This window comes from Protopterus annectens, chromosome 1.part2 (assembly GCF_019279795.1).
Source record: "Protopterus annectens isolate FY-2018-M chromosome 1.part2, PAN1.0, whole genome shotgun sequence".
Lineage (NCBI taxonomy): Eukaryota > Metazoa > Chordata > Ceratodontiformes > Protopteridae > Protopterus > Protopterus annectens.
The window spans coordinates 1,133,259,785-1,133,271,768 of NC_056727.1; positions in this window are offsets into that span (position 1 = coordinate 1,133,259,785).

Genomic DNA, 11,984 nt, shown 5'->3' on the forward strand with positions numbered 1-11,984 from the left:
TCTCAGGGTCTGTGTTGGCTCCGCCTTTGTAGAGTGGGATAACCGTCACTGTGCGCCATTCAGGGGGCACAAAGCCTGAGGTGAGGCTATGACTGAACATGGTACTTAAATGGGGTGCCAGTTCATTCTGTAGTTCATATAGAATGCAGCCTGGGATGTTGTCAGTTCCCATGGATGCTGTGTTCTTGGCTTTGGAGAGTGTATTTTTTTACCTGTGAAGCCGTGATTACAGGAACTTTGCATTCTTCCAGTATAGAGATGGACATTTTAGGGGATGAGAGGGGGGGTAAAGTTAGCACTGAACTTATCTGCCAGGATGTTGGCAATACCAGTTGGTTCTGTATATTTAGTGCCATTGTGCTGTAACTCAGAGCAGATCTGGGTGGTATCATTGAGATTATTGACATAGCTGTAGAATGCTTTGTGGCTGTCTTCAGAATCAGTGGCGATTTTGTTTTCATAACTAGCTGTGGAGGAATTTATGAGGGATCTCAACATCTTACTGAGGCTGACCAGGGAGTTCCTCCAATCATGGGATTTTAATCTTTTTTGCAACAGTTTCTTTCTTCTGTTGTAGAGTTTGTTTATGGCAGGGGACCACCAGATTGGCTTCCTTTTTTTGGAGGATAGCATCTTGGTTCTGTTAGGGATTGCACAATCCATGCACTCATGTAAGTGCTTATAAAGAGCATTTGTGTAGGATTCAACAGTCGTACCTCTATTGTCCGTCGGCATGGGTATCTTGATGTTTGCCACTTCTGTCTTAAGAAGCATGAAGTTGACCTTAGAGAAAATTTTTACGGTGGTTTCCCTAATGGGGGGTGGAGGTTAGATGTGGATGTCTAGGGTGATTAGCTTGAGGTCGGATCTGACCAACGATGACTTGGCCTGTGGTGTGGAACACTGGTTACCCATGTTGGTAATGACCAGTTCTAGGATATTGCTGCCTCTGGTGGGGGTGTGGATAAGTTGATCCAAGGCACTTGAATTTCTGAATTCCAGAAAACGTTGAGCACAAGAGTTGGTACATGAGTAGTTTTCCCAGTTAATGGTGGGGTAGCTGAAATCGCCCATTATTAGGGTGATAGGTTGTCCCCTAATAATTTCCATTGTATAAAGAAATGAGGAGTGGGACTCCTGTGGCCTTGGGAGGATCTGTAGCAAGCTACAATTTGGATGGCTGTCTTGCCCAGAGTTAGGTGCACTTGGATAATCTCGGATGCATTATGCTGAGCAACTAGCCTGGAGGTGTGGATATCCTTAATGAATATGGATACACCTCTGCCTTTAGTGTTCCCTTCCAGGTTAGATAGCTGAAAGGTATGGTATGAATTATAGCCTGGAAATGCAGGGGTGCTCTCTGGAGCCTTGAACCAGGTCTTTGTCACTGCACAGATGTCAATGTTTTCCATTTTAAGGAGTGCCTCTAGTGAGTGCATTTTGTGGTTTAGATTTCTAGCATTGAGTAGCATTACCCTCAGATTTTGCTTGCTTGTACCTGTTATGGTGGTGAATTTGTCATTTGAACCTTGCCAAAAAAGGCTCTATAGTGATGGCAAGTGCCTTAGCCAGTATCCAGAATTCCAAGGGCAACAGGTGCTGGATCCCCTTAGAATGACACCAGAAGCTTAGCCAATTGTTGAAGTCAATCATTTTGTCATTGTACTGTGGTATCATTCTGGGTGATGGCAGGATGCTACTCAGGGCTAGGGTCATACCTGCCTTGGCTACAAGATCTGGCATCTCCTCCATGTCTCTTTTCATGTAGTCCAGGGAAGTAAATTTCAGGTCATTCACACCAACATGGACAATGACAGAGTCATATTTGTACTTGTAGAGTGACCTGAGTGCATGCATTATGTGGTGGATCCTGACACCCGACAGGCAGCTGACAGTAACTTTTTCCTTGCTTAGCCTGGTGAGTGGAACATCAGTGTGCCTGACTATAGAGTCACCTATGACTAGAGTGTTGGATACGTTGTTATGCCTTATGGGCTGTGATTGAGTGGCACACTGAGTTTGTGGGCTATGTGTCATTTGGGTTGTGTTGAGGAGTGGAGGTTTCTTGTATTTATGCTTTGGAGGTCCCTGTTGCTTGGGTAGATCTTTATTGAGAGCCTCCATGAATGTATGTGTGGGTTTTGTGTTTCTATGTGTGTGTTTTGGTGGTGTAGGTTTTGAGGGACTATGTGATGAGTGTGGTGTGGTGCAAGTGTTTACCTTCTCCTCTTGACTGTCTAGTCCAGTTTTGGGTGAAGAGAGCTTTGCTTCCAGTTTGGCTATATAAGTGCATCTCTCACAGGTTGTAGTGTTGGGTGGTAGAAGGAGACGGTTGTCTATGGACATGAGGCAATTGCTGCATTGTCCAAAGATGCCCAGATTCATCAGGTAGATAGGAGAAAACACCAGGAGCTGACCCTAAGACATGCCTGGATAGGTGTTTATTTATTAAGTACTAAAAACTGTTTTCCTCTAGACAGATGAGGAAAGTTGAGTGTTGTAGTAATCTGTAGCTTATTTAACACTTACAATGAGTTCTGAACAAGTGCTGAGCTCAAAGAAACAGATTTGAGTGCTGAAACTAAAACAATGGCTAGTTCTAAGAAGCAAAATTAAGCTAGAAGGTTTCCCTCCAACAGAGAAAGGCTTGGGGGCTCAGAAGCTTACAAACAGTCCTCGATACAGCAAATGTGTATCTGGACTAGACTACTTACAGGAAAAGCAGAAAACAAGCTTAGAATTTTTTTTGTAATGTGGAAAAAGGAAAGGAGGAGCAGAAACTAAGTGGGTTGGCCTTCGTAAATGTTCTCACTGGATTAGGTAGAATGAGGTAATGACACTAGACTGGGAGGAGTGTCCCAGATCAAATATACAGTAGGAGAGGGCATCTGCAAAGCCACCAAGTATAAGAACACAATACCACTAGAGAGGGACGGTGGGAAACAATATGATACACTCCTTGGCAGGAAATCAGAACAAAAAACTCGAACAGATGCTTAATAAATGCAGAAAATTTCCAGTTAATACCTCACGCACAGTAAAACTAGCTAGAAAAGTATGCAGCAGACAATAAAAGTGCTATAAATAACTCATAAAAATAAGCAAAAAATAGGATACTTGATGTTCTAGATTACAGATCAAAGTTTGCTCAGTGCCCTACCTCCGATTAGCTCAGTGTGAAATGGCAAAAACACTCACAAGTTAACTTCTTAGGTAACAGAAAGTTGAAACCTGAAACAACATTAAAAAAAGCTTGAAAGAACCAATGAGGTGCTTACTGCAAGCCGTAGTGCAGGTAACCTCAATCAGCCAATGACCATAAACAATCCCCTCTCACTGAAATGCAGTATGGCTTTGACAAAACTAAGATGGCCTTGAACATGTGCTCAGACACACAGCCTCTACAACAACTAGGCCCAAAACACAAGCCTGAATATGGACAATGCTAACAATACCCACACTACTTAGGTAGAAAAACACAGCAGAAATGTTTATCACAGCAGAAACCAGCAGTGAGCCTTTAAATGAAAATTTTAAACAGATAAAGGAGCAAGGAGTCTCTAGAGAAAGCTTTCAACTGCAAAACAAGTTATATGATACACTCCTTGGCAGGAAATTAGAACAAAAAACCCAAACAGATGCTTAATAAATGCAGACAATTTCCAGTTAAAACCTCACACACACAGTGAAACTAGCTAGAAAAGTATGCAGCAGGCAATACAAGTGCTATATATAACTTGTAAAAATAAGCAAAAAACAGGATACTTAATGTTATATATTACAGATCCGAGTTTGCTCAGTGCCCTTCCTCTGATTAACTCAGTGTGTAAATATCTACATCTTTTGAATGTGAGGTATTATTATAATGTTTATTTTTACAGACTGTCAGTGTGCATGTGGTGTAACATTATTAACCTCTGTCACATATTAATTACATTAGACAGCTGAAGAATGCAGTGGACAATTTGATTGAAGTGCAGTACTGCAGAAACAGGGACAGAACAGATATCATTATTTATAACACACAAAATCCCATACTGGAGTACAGGTAGGTGTGGGCTGGAGTCATTTATAAGTAATGACAATCCCACTGGGCATGCTCATGCACATAAACAGAGCACAATTCTGTTTCCCCTTGCTCAAAACGACCTGTTATATATAGAGTTGTCTATACATACATACATATACATATAAATATCTGTCTGTCAGTATTTCTCTGTCCGTATCTCTATCTCTCAGTATGTACAAATATATATATATATATATATATATATATATATATATATATATATATATATATACCTATATATATGTATATATAAAAATATACATCTCAGTCTCTCCGCGTATATGTACATAACACACACACACACACACACACACACACACACACACACACACACACACACACACATATATATATATATATATATATATATCATACACACAGCTATATTTATATATATGTATCCCTGTTATATCCATACATATGTGTGTGGATGTCTATATTGTCCTACATACCCTGATTGCAGTAAGTAAAGCTGCAGTATCACATATCTATAATGTTGCTCAAAAGATCCAAAGTAAGGGCTCAACAGTACATAATGCACTTACCTACAGGCCCCTGTGCCTGCTAGATGTCATCACACATACAGCAACAGTTGAGCAGGTGGTGTAATGTATAATGTTGTCTACGCATGACATGCATGGTGGACAGGGCACATTGTTCTTGCCCATCCAAATGCAAGCAGCCACATATGGCCAAACTGGTAACTGTAACCACATAGCTAGGATAAATAACCATAATCTGATTTCTAGGCTAATAGATGCAGAAAACAGTATGAAGCAATATCACTCTGCAGGCCACAGATGCTGTTCAACACAAGCCTAGTTTGTATAATCCACAAGTAGTTTGCCTGTAGTCATGTATAAAGCAGATGTCAGCTGTGGTGTGTGGTAATCACTGTGATTTATTGTGTATAAGACTAGATAGATAGGGGTTTTAATCTCACTCCAGGCCACTTTGTGCATGTGTATCCCCCTGCAAAACAGGTAAGAATCCCTCATTAACTATCAAACTGCAATGGTTCTGTACTTTTTGGCCCTGTACGTTGCTTCTGGTTTCTAAACTGCTCTCTTCTACAAGGCCTGCTGATGTCATCTACCTTAAGAATACTAACTGCCATGGTAATGTCAGACATAAGCCATGCTGCGTGCAATAATTACTGTGATCTATAGTGTGTAAGACTAGATTGGTAGGGGTCCTAATCTTACTCCAGACCACTCAGTGTGTATGTATCTCCATACGACATAAATATGATCACCACAGTAACTTAGAAAGAGGTAGGGTTTTGTAGTGTTTTGGTTGTAGCAGGTGATGAGGGCCTCCAAATGCCTGAGCACAACTAGGTCAGCTGATGTCATCAGGCATAAGACATCCTAAAGAGATAGTAATAGTAGACTTGAGGTGTAGCATGTGTATCACGTACTGTAATCTGTAGTGTGTACCATTAGATAGGTAAGTGCTCTAATCTACATGCAGCCAACTTGCAGTGTATGTGTGTGTGTGTGTGTGTGTGTGTGTGTGTGTGTGTGTGTGTGTGTGTGTGCGCACGTGCACGCTGTGCCATGTCCCATAAATAGTAATTGTAAGTGGTGCTATCCTCAATGTAGCCAGGTTTGTGTGTGGCTATTAGGGCATTTTACATCAGCTTATGGAATCATAGGATCTTTGAACTTTAATGTGATAATGGCCCAACAACCCTCATAATCATAGCCAAGTTTATGCCCTTATTTACATGACCAGCACATATTACTCTTGTCCACGAGGGACACAGGCAGAAGCCCTGTGGTGAAATGACATTCACCTAGCCAATCATACAGATGGCACCTGACAAGGTCCACTGAGGTGCTCTGTTTGCCATTAGGCAGGATTCTGTTTGAAAGGTGTGGTAAAGTCTGCTAGAGAGATCTCTCCCACCAGCATGTATTACTAATGTCACATGCTAGGTTAGTGTTCTTAGAGTGAGTAATCCATGTACCATGCCACCTACAATTATGCAGCATTTCCAATTAAGCAGGGTCATACATTGCCCTGCATGCAAGGAAAGATCACATCTGAGTAGTCTGTATGCCACAGTCTGCAATGGCACTGATTTCAGATAACTACCATTGAAGAAATACTGAAGACGTGAAGATCCCTTGTGAGGGACCATTGTGTTGTGTGCAAATGCTAGTAGTGCTTGGAAAGGTACATTACCAAATGGCCATTGCACTCAAATATTGGCATACTGAGGGTAGAGCACATGGAGGTTATGAGTATGTCAATTTCAGGTGACTGTGCCCTCAGTTATGACATATGATTCCCATCTTACCACTGGGAAGACATGGTGACCTCAGGTACATTAGGAGTAAATCTGTGTGACCAGACTTGTGTGGCCAGGTCTAGTACCCCGGAGTATGTACAGTACATCACATGTTGCGACTGATGTGCTACTTGGGAACATAGGTGTTACTGATGGAAATGATACTACATATATATTTCCATGGAGTTTACAGCCATTAACATATCAACAGGCATGTGTTCATCAATACCCTCTAGTAGGATATTGACATAACTCACAGAGTCTGTGACTACTCACAGTTTGCAGACATCAGCCAATGTTGTCGGCCACAGACATTCACAATTCACTTATATCATGGTTAAATGGATTTCAAGCAGTAGAGGACACAGGACTGAACCCTGTTGAACATTGCTGCTGACAGGTCAGCTATTAGAGATGGATATCCCTATTTTGAGTATGTGCATCTTCTCCATTTTGAGTATGTATGCATCACTGAGCCACTTAGTGACCCCTATAATGATATTACCATGGATGTCTAAGTGGGTGCTTTTGTCAATGATGCCTGAGTGGGGGATAGAGTCACATGTCTTGGCTAAGTCCAGGAGGTTGTATGCCCTGATGTCCCCTCAACCAGGTCCTTAGTGACTACCTCGGACATGTCCACCACGTTTAGCAGCCGTGATCTCCCTGTCAGAAATTGAAACTGTGTGCAGTCAACTGTTTGTAGATCACATATATGTTTGCTGATCAGCTCCATGATGATTTGCCCCGCGGGTGTACAGATATGGCGACTCAGAAAGATATGTCTATAGTTGCAGTTGGTGGATGCACCACCTCTCTGCAAGGAGATAACAGTTGCTGCTGTCCAGTCAGCAGGAATGCAGCCAGTGGTTACAGTACGATTGCAATGATTTCCCAATGGTGTTAGTAATTCTTGATGGATCCCATGTAGGATGCAGCCTGGGATGTTAGCATGTCCAATAAATGCTGGATATCCCCCTTAGAGAGGCCAGTTATGACCTACTCTGTAGATATGGAAGGTATGGTACAGGTTGTAGCAATGTCATACGGCACATGTGGTGGGGGCAGGGAAATGAAGTTGACACAAAACCTAGCTATGAGTACAGACCCATTTTATATGATATCATTAAGTCCAAGTTCACTGATAATCTGGGCCTGCCCTCTGAGGGGTTACACATGTAACTACACTGTATGTTGTGGTTCTTCTTTTTGTGGGAGGCTAAATTTGTCACATAGTGTTTCTACACAATGTCACAACAACACTATATGCTTGTTTTAGCTGAGGAGGTTGTGGCTCCATTTTTGGGGGGAGGCACCCTTATCCCAACTGTCACACAGCAATTTCCACCTCTTATTGTACAGCCTGCTAATGGCAGTTGTCCACCAAGCAGGTTTGTTGTGTCATGAGGAGCTTGTGTTCCTCAAATCAGGTACAGTCAAGTCTATGCAGTTGTACTGCTGCTTACACAATGCATGGGTGTAGGGCTCTGCATACTTCTCTGTTCCATCTGAGGATGGCTGGTGCAGTCAGTATATGTAAACCATCCCATAGGATGTAATAAATTGCTTTGTTGAAGTATATTTCTGTATTTTCTGCAAGGTGGGGGTGGTTAGGTCTGGTAGTTTTAATGAGCAATAAAACAGTGTAAGAAACTTCTCTATGTGGAAGATTTTCAATCAATATCTATCTAGTTAGTCACTGTATATTAATCAGATCAGATAATGGTAGCAGAAGTAGTGAACTTAAATTTGTCCTAAGTTGAAATATATATGGATTGAAAATCTTCCATACAGAGAAGTTTCTTACACTGTTTTGTTTTTGGACCAACTATACTTGTTTAATGGATTGTCTGAGACTTCAGGGATACCATGGAGATTACTTGTTTTTTATAGCTTTAATGAGATTGACCTGTGGTCATATTTTACCAGGGAGGACCTCACAGTGGAGGGCTGCAGTGGTCACCCAAAATGGTAAACACATGATGCACTATGCTGAGTCTCCTTGCAGGGATGTCAAGCCACTGATCCAGGGCATTCTAGTTAAAGACATAGGTTTACCTTTGGGCAAGTGAGCTTCAGCATGACTAAGCAATGCAGTTTGTGGTTACTTAATACCACCCCAAACCATGGTATACTGATATATCTTGATAGACACACATACATTCAAATAAGCACAATGGGTGTCTGAATTCATGGAGTTGCTCCTGTAGCTGGCAATGGCTTGATTAGGTGCCTTATTAGAAGTGAATAGTATCTGCAGTGTCTCTGGGAAATCACAGTGTTTCACTAAATGTGGATGTGTATCTCTCCTTAATAAATATGTATACAGCACCTGCATTACCTTGCACACTGTCAGTATGAAGTCTGAACATGTGGAAGGACATGTAGTCTAGTGTGGCTGTGGTGCTGTCCACAGCCTTGAACCTGGTGTCTTTGACTGCAAAAATCTCTGCATTTTCCAAGGTGGGGACACCTTCCACTGAGTGGTATTTAGTGTTGCCATTCCCAGCATGTACCAGCATAACCGTGATGTATGAAGATGGCGTTCTCATTGGAAAGTTTACCCTCCAGACAATGCCTACAAGATGTTATGTGGAGGTGCCTGCAGTCTGGCCAGTACTCAAAATCCCAGGGGTGAGTGATGAAGACCATGTCTGGCAAAGCATTGACGTCTGTTGAGCAGACATGTAGTGGAACCCCTTACAATGACACTACATGTTAAGGCAATTGTTGACGCCCATCATTTTCTATGTGTATTGAGGCATCGTCCTAGGTGAGAGTCAAATGCAGCTAAAAGCTATGGGCATACCCGCGAGAGACACAGAGTGTCTAAGCTCAGTCATGTGTCTGCATTCAGTCCGGTAATGTATGTCCCTACTAATACACACCTGCAATAACTATGATGCCATCATTATGTTACCTGATATTCCTTGAGTTGCAGCAATGTGTGGTATGGCGTATCATGTCAACCCATAGACAGTTAACTCCATCCTTTCTCATATGTAGTCTGGTGACATGGACATCAATATGTCTCACGATGTAAGAACCTATGACTAATAGGTTTGATTTTGCATTTTGCCTCAGGTGTTTGACCTGTGAGACAGTGATGCATGCACTATTATGTGTACTGTGCTCACAAGAGGTAGGATTTTCTGAGGTGTCTGTTGTTCAGGAATGTGTCTGGTAAGGAGCTGCACACATGCAGGTGTGTGCGATGTAGGTGTGGGTGGTGCATGAGGTGAGCTGTGCATGTTGGCAAAATGGTTATTGCCATATGTACTGACTGTTGTGTGAGACACCATGCAATCAAGGTTTGAAATACAGTCACATGTGTCACATGTTGTATTTGTGTAGCATAGGAGTAGAGGGGTTGGGACACTATCCACACCTCACCAGCAGTCATTGATAGTGTCATTAGCAATACAGTCATGCTTGTGTGTACATCACAGCATGCAGCCATTAGGCAGTGTCATGACATATGGTGAAATGCAACATTTCACCTTTCTGTAGGTCCCCTAAGGTAGCACAACATCTGACAGTGTGCCATACAATGCTTTGCCAGCCATGTAGACATTGGATTGACCATAATATTGTCATTAGGCTTGGTCCCAATATCATACCTACAAATGTGACACTATACAAGTCCTGCAAAGTTGGGGTCATGCTGCCACACCCTTGGGGTTGACAGCCTAAAACACAGTGTTTGTAGGCACTACTTGCAGTGATGATATAGGTATTCACAGAAGACTTATTCAAGTTTGCTGACATTACATTGGCCTTGCAAGAGTACAGTGCCTGTCAAGCAACCAGACAGCAAGCTGTTTGTTGTGTGACATGATGTGGGGACACAGACATGTATTCTGGGTACATAACTGTACAGTATGACATACCTAGGACATGTGGCAGGTGGATACATTTTGGCCAAACATGGCCAGTCATGGCCAGTCCTCTGCAGTAGTATTAACAGCCAGGTCATGGAGATATCCACCATTAATCTGTTGAAGAGCAGGATGCATGAATTGCTGTGAAAATATCACCTAAGATGGATAAATGCCACTCTGCTGCTTGTTTCAGCAAGCTTGGACATCTATGTCACTGGACATTGCACATTATATTGTGACACTGGTGCTGTGCTCCTAATCACCAACTGGTCAGTTCCCTAGTAACATAAAACCAACCCTGGCACAGAAGGAATAATACATGCAAAAGCCAACTGATTGCTCAGGTTGCTATTCAAGGCATCTACCTGGAGAAGGGTATGTGAAGCCTACAGAGCCTGTCATGATGTGGGACAACTATGTCTATGAACAAACAGGCTGTGTCCTCCTTCTCATCATGAGCTTCATAGTAGCATTTTGCTTGTGATGACAGAAAAAGTATCAGAACATGGTATCCCGTGACAGAGTGGTTGCAGTGAGACCAGAATTTGTAATAGCCAGGCACCAGCAATTCAGGGGACTCCCCTGATTTCCACATTCCTCACAAGGGAATTGTGTCCTTTCAGTACACACCACTTGAGTAGTGTCCAACTGCAGAATACCTGTGTAAAACCTCCTGCCTTACATTCACAGGGTATATATATTATGCTTCCCTCCATTGTTTGTGCTCTGTACAGATACCTTGGATGACTCTTTTCTTGGAACATGATAGAAGTAACTGCAATACTTAGTTGCACAAAGGACAACTAGCATACAGTGCTAAGCAGTGTCCCCAGATCTCTCAGTCATCTGATATGTAAAGCCATGAAAGGAGTTAGTATGGATATGATCAGTAACAATGTCGTACACCTATTGACACTGAACCAAACACAGTTTGTTTTGCTCAAGGGCAGATTATGCCTACCTACCCTAACTGGTGGACCTCATTGAGAGTTACACTATGCAATGGATGATGGAAATATGACTCACTTCACCTAACATGGCCTGACAAGGTGTTTGACAATATTAGGCCAGCAGGCCTTGCTGGAAACTGTATAGGTTATTTACAGAGTGGTATGTCAGCTGGTTGATAGCCAAGTGTCTGATAGTCATAATCTGGGAAGATAGCATTGGGTAGAACTACACTACAATGATGCTAGTCATCAGTGGACTTCCCTCAGACATCATTAATAAAGTACCCCTTGTAGCCATTCCCTTCAGACCTCCCAACTGTCCCGAATTACTCGGATTTTACCGAGTTTTGGGGTCCAAATACTGGGGTGCCACGATTCCCGAGTGGCACCCCTTCATTTCCGATTTTTTTTCTTTCTTTTTTAAATTTTTTTCACACTGTTTTTTTATTTTTCGCGCTTTCGCTGACATCATCACATGCGCAATGACGTCAGATCGTCAGGGCTCCCAGCCTGTCGGAATTAAGTTTGCTGTGCACATATTTCCGGGTTTCCGGCTGGTTCAAATGCTTTTCGAGCGGGAACAAACCAGCCGGAAAGGAAGTCTTGCTCAGCAAGGATTTTAGAAGGGCTCGGCTGTTGCTTGAACGGACTTTATTTAGTGGGTATGCTCGTCAAGGATTTATTTAGAAGAGCTCTGCTGTTAGAAGGCTCGAACGGACTTTATTTAGAGGGTGTTGAAGAAGACTTGAATGGATTTGCTTGCTCTAGCTGGCGACACGGAGGTAAGC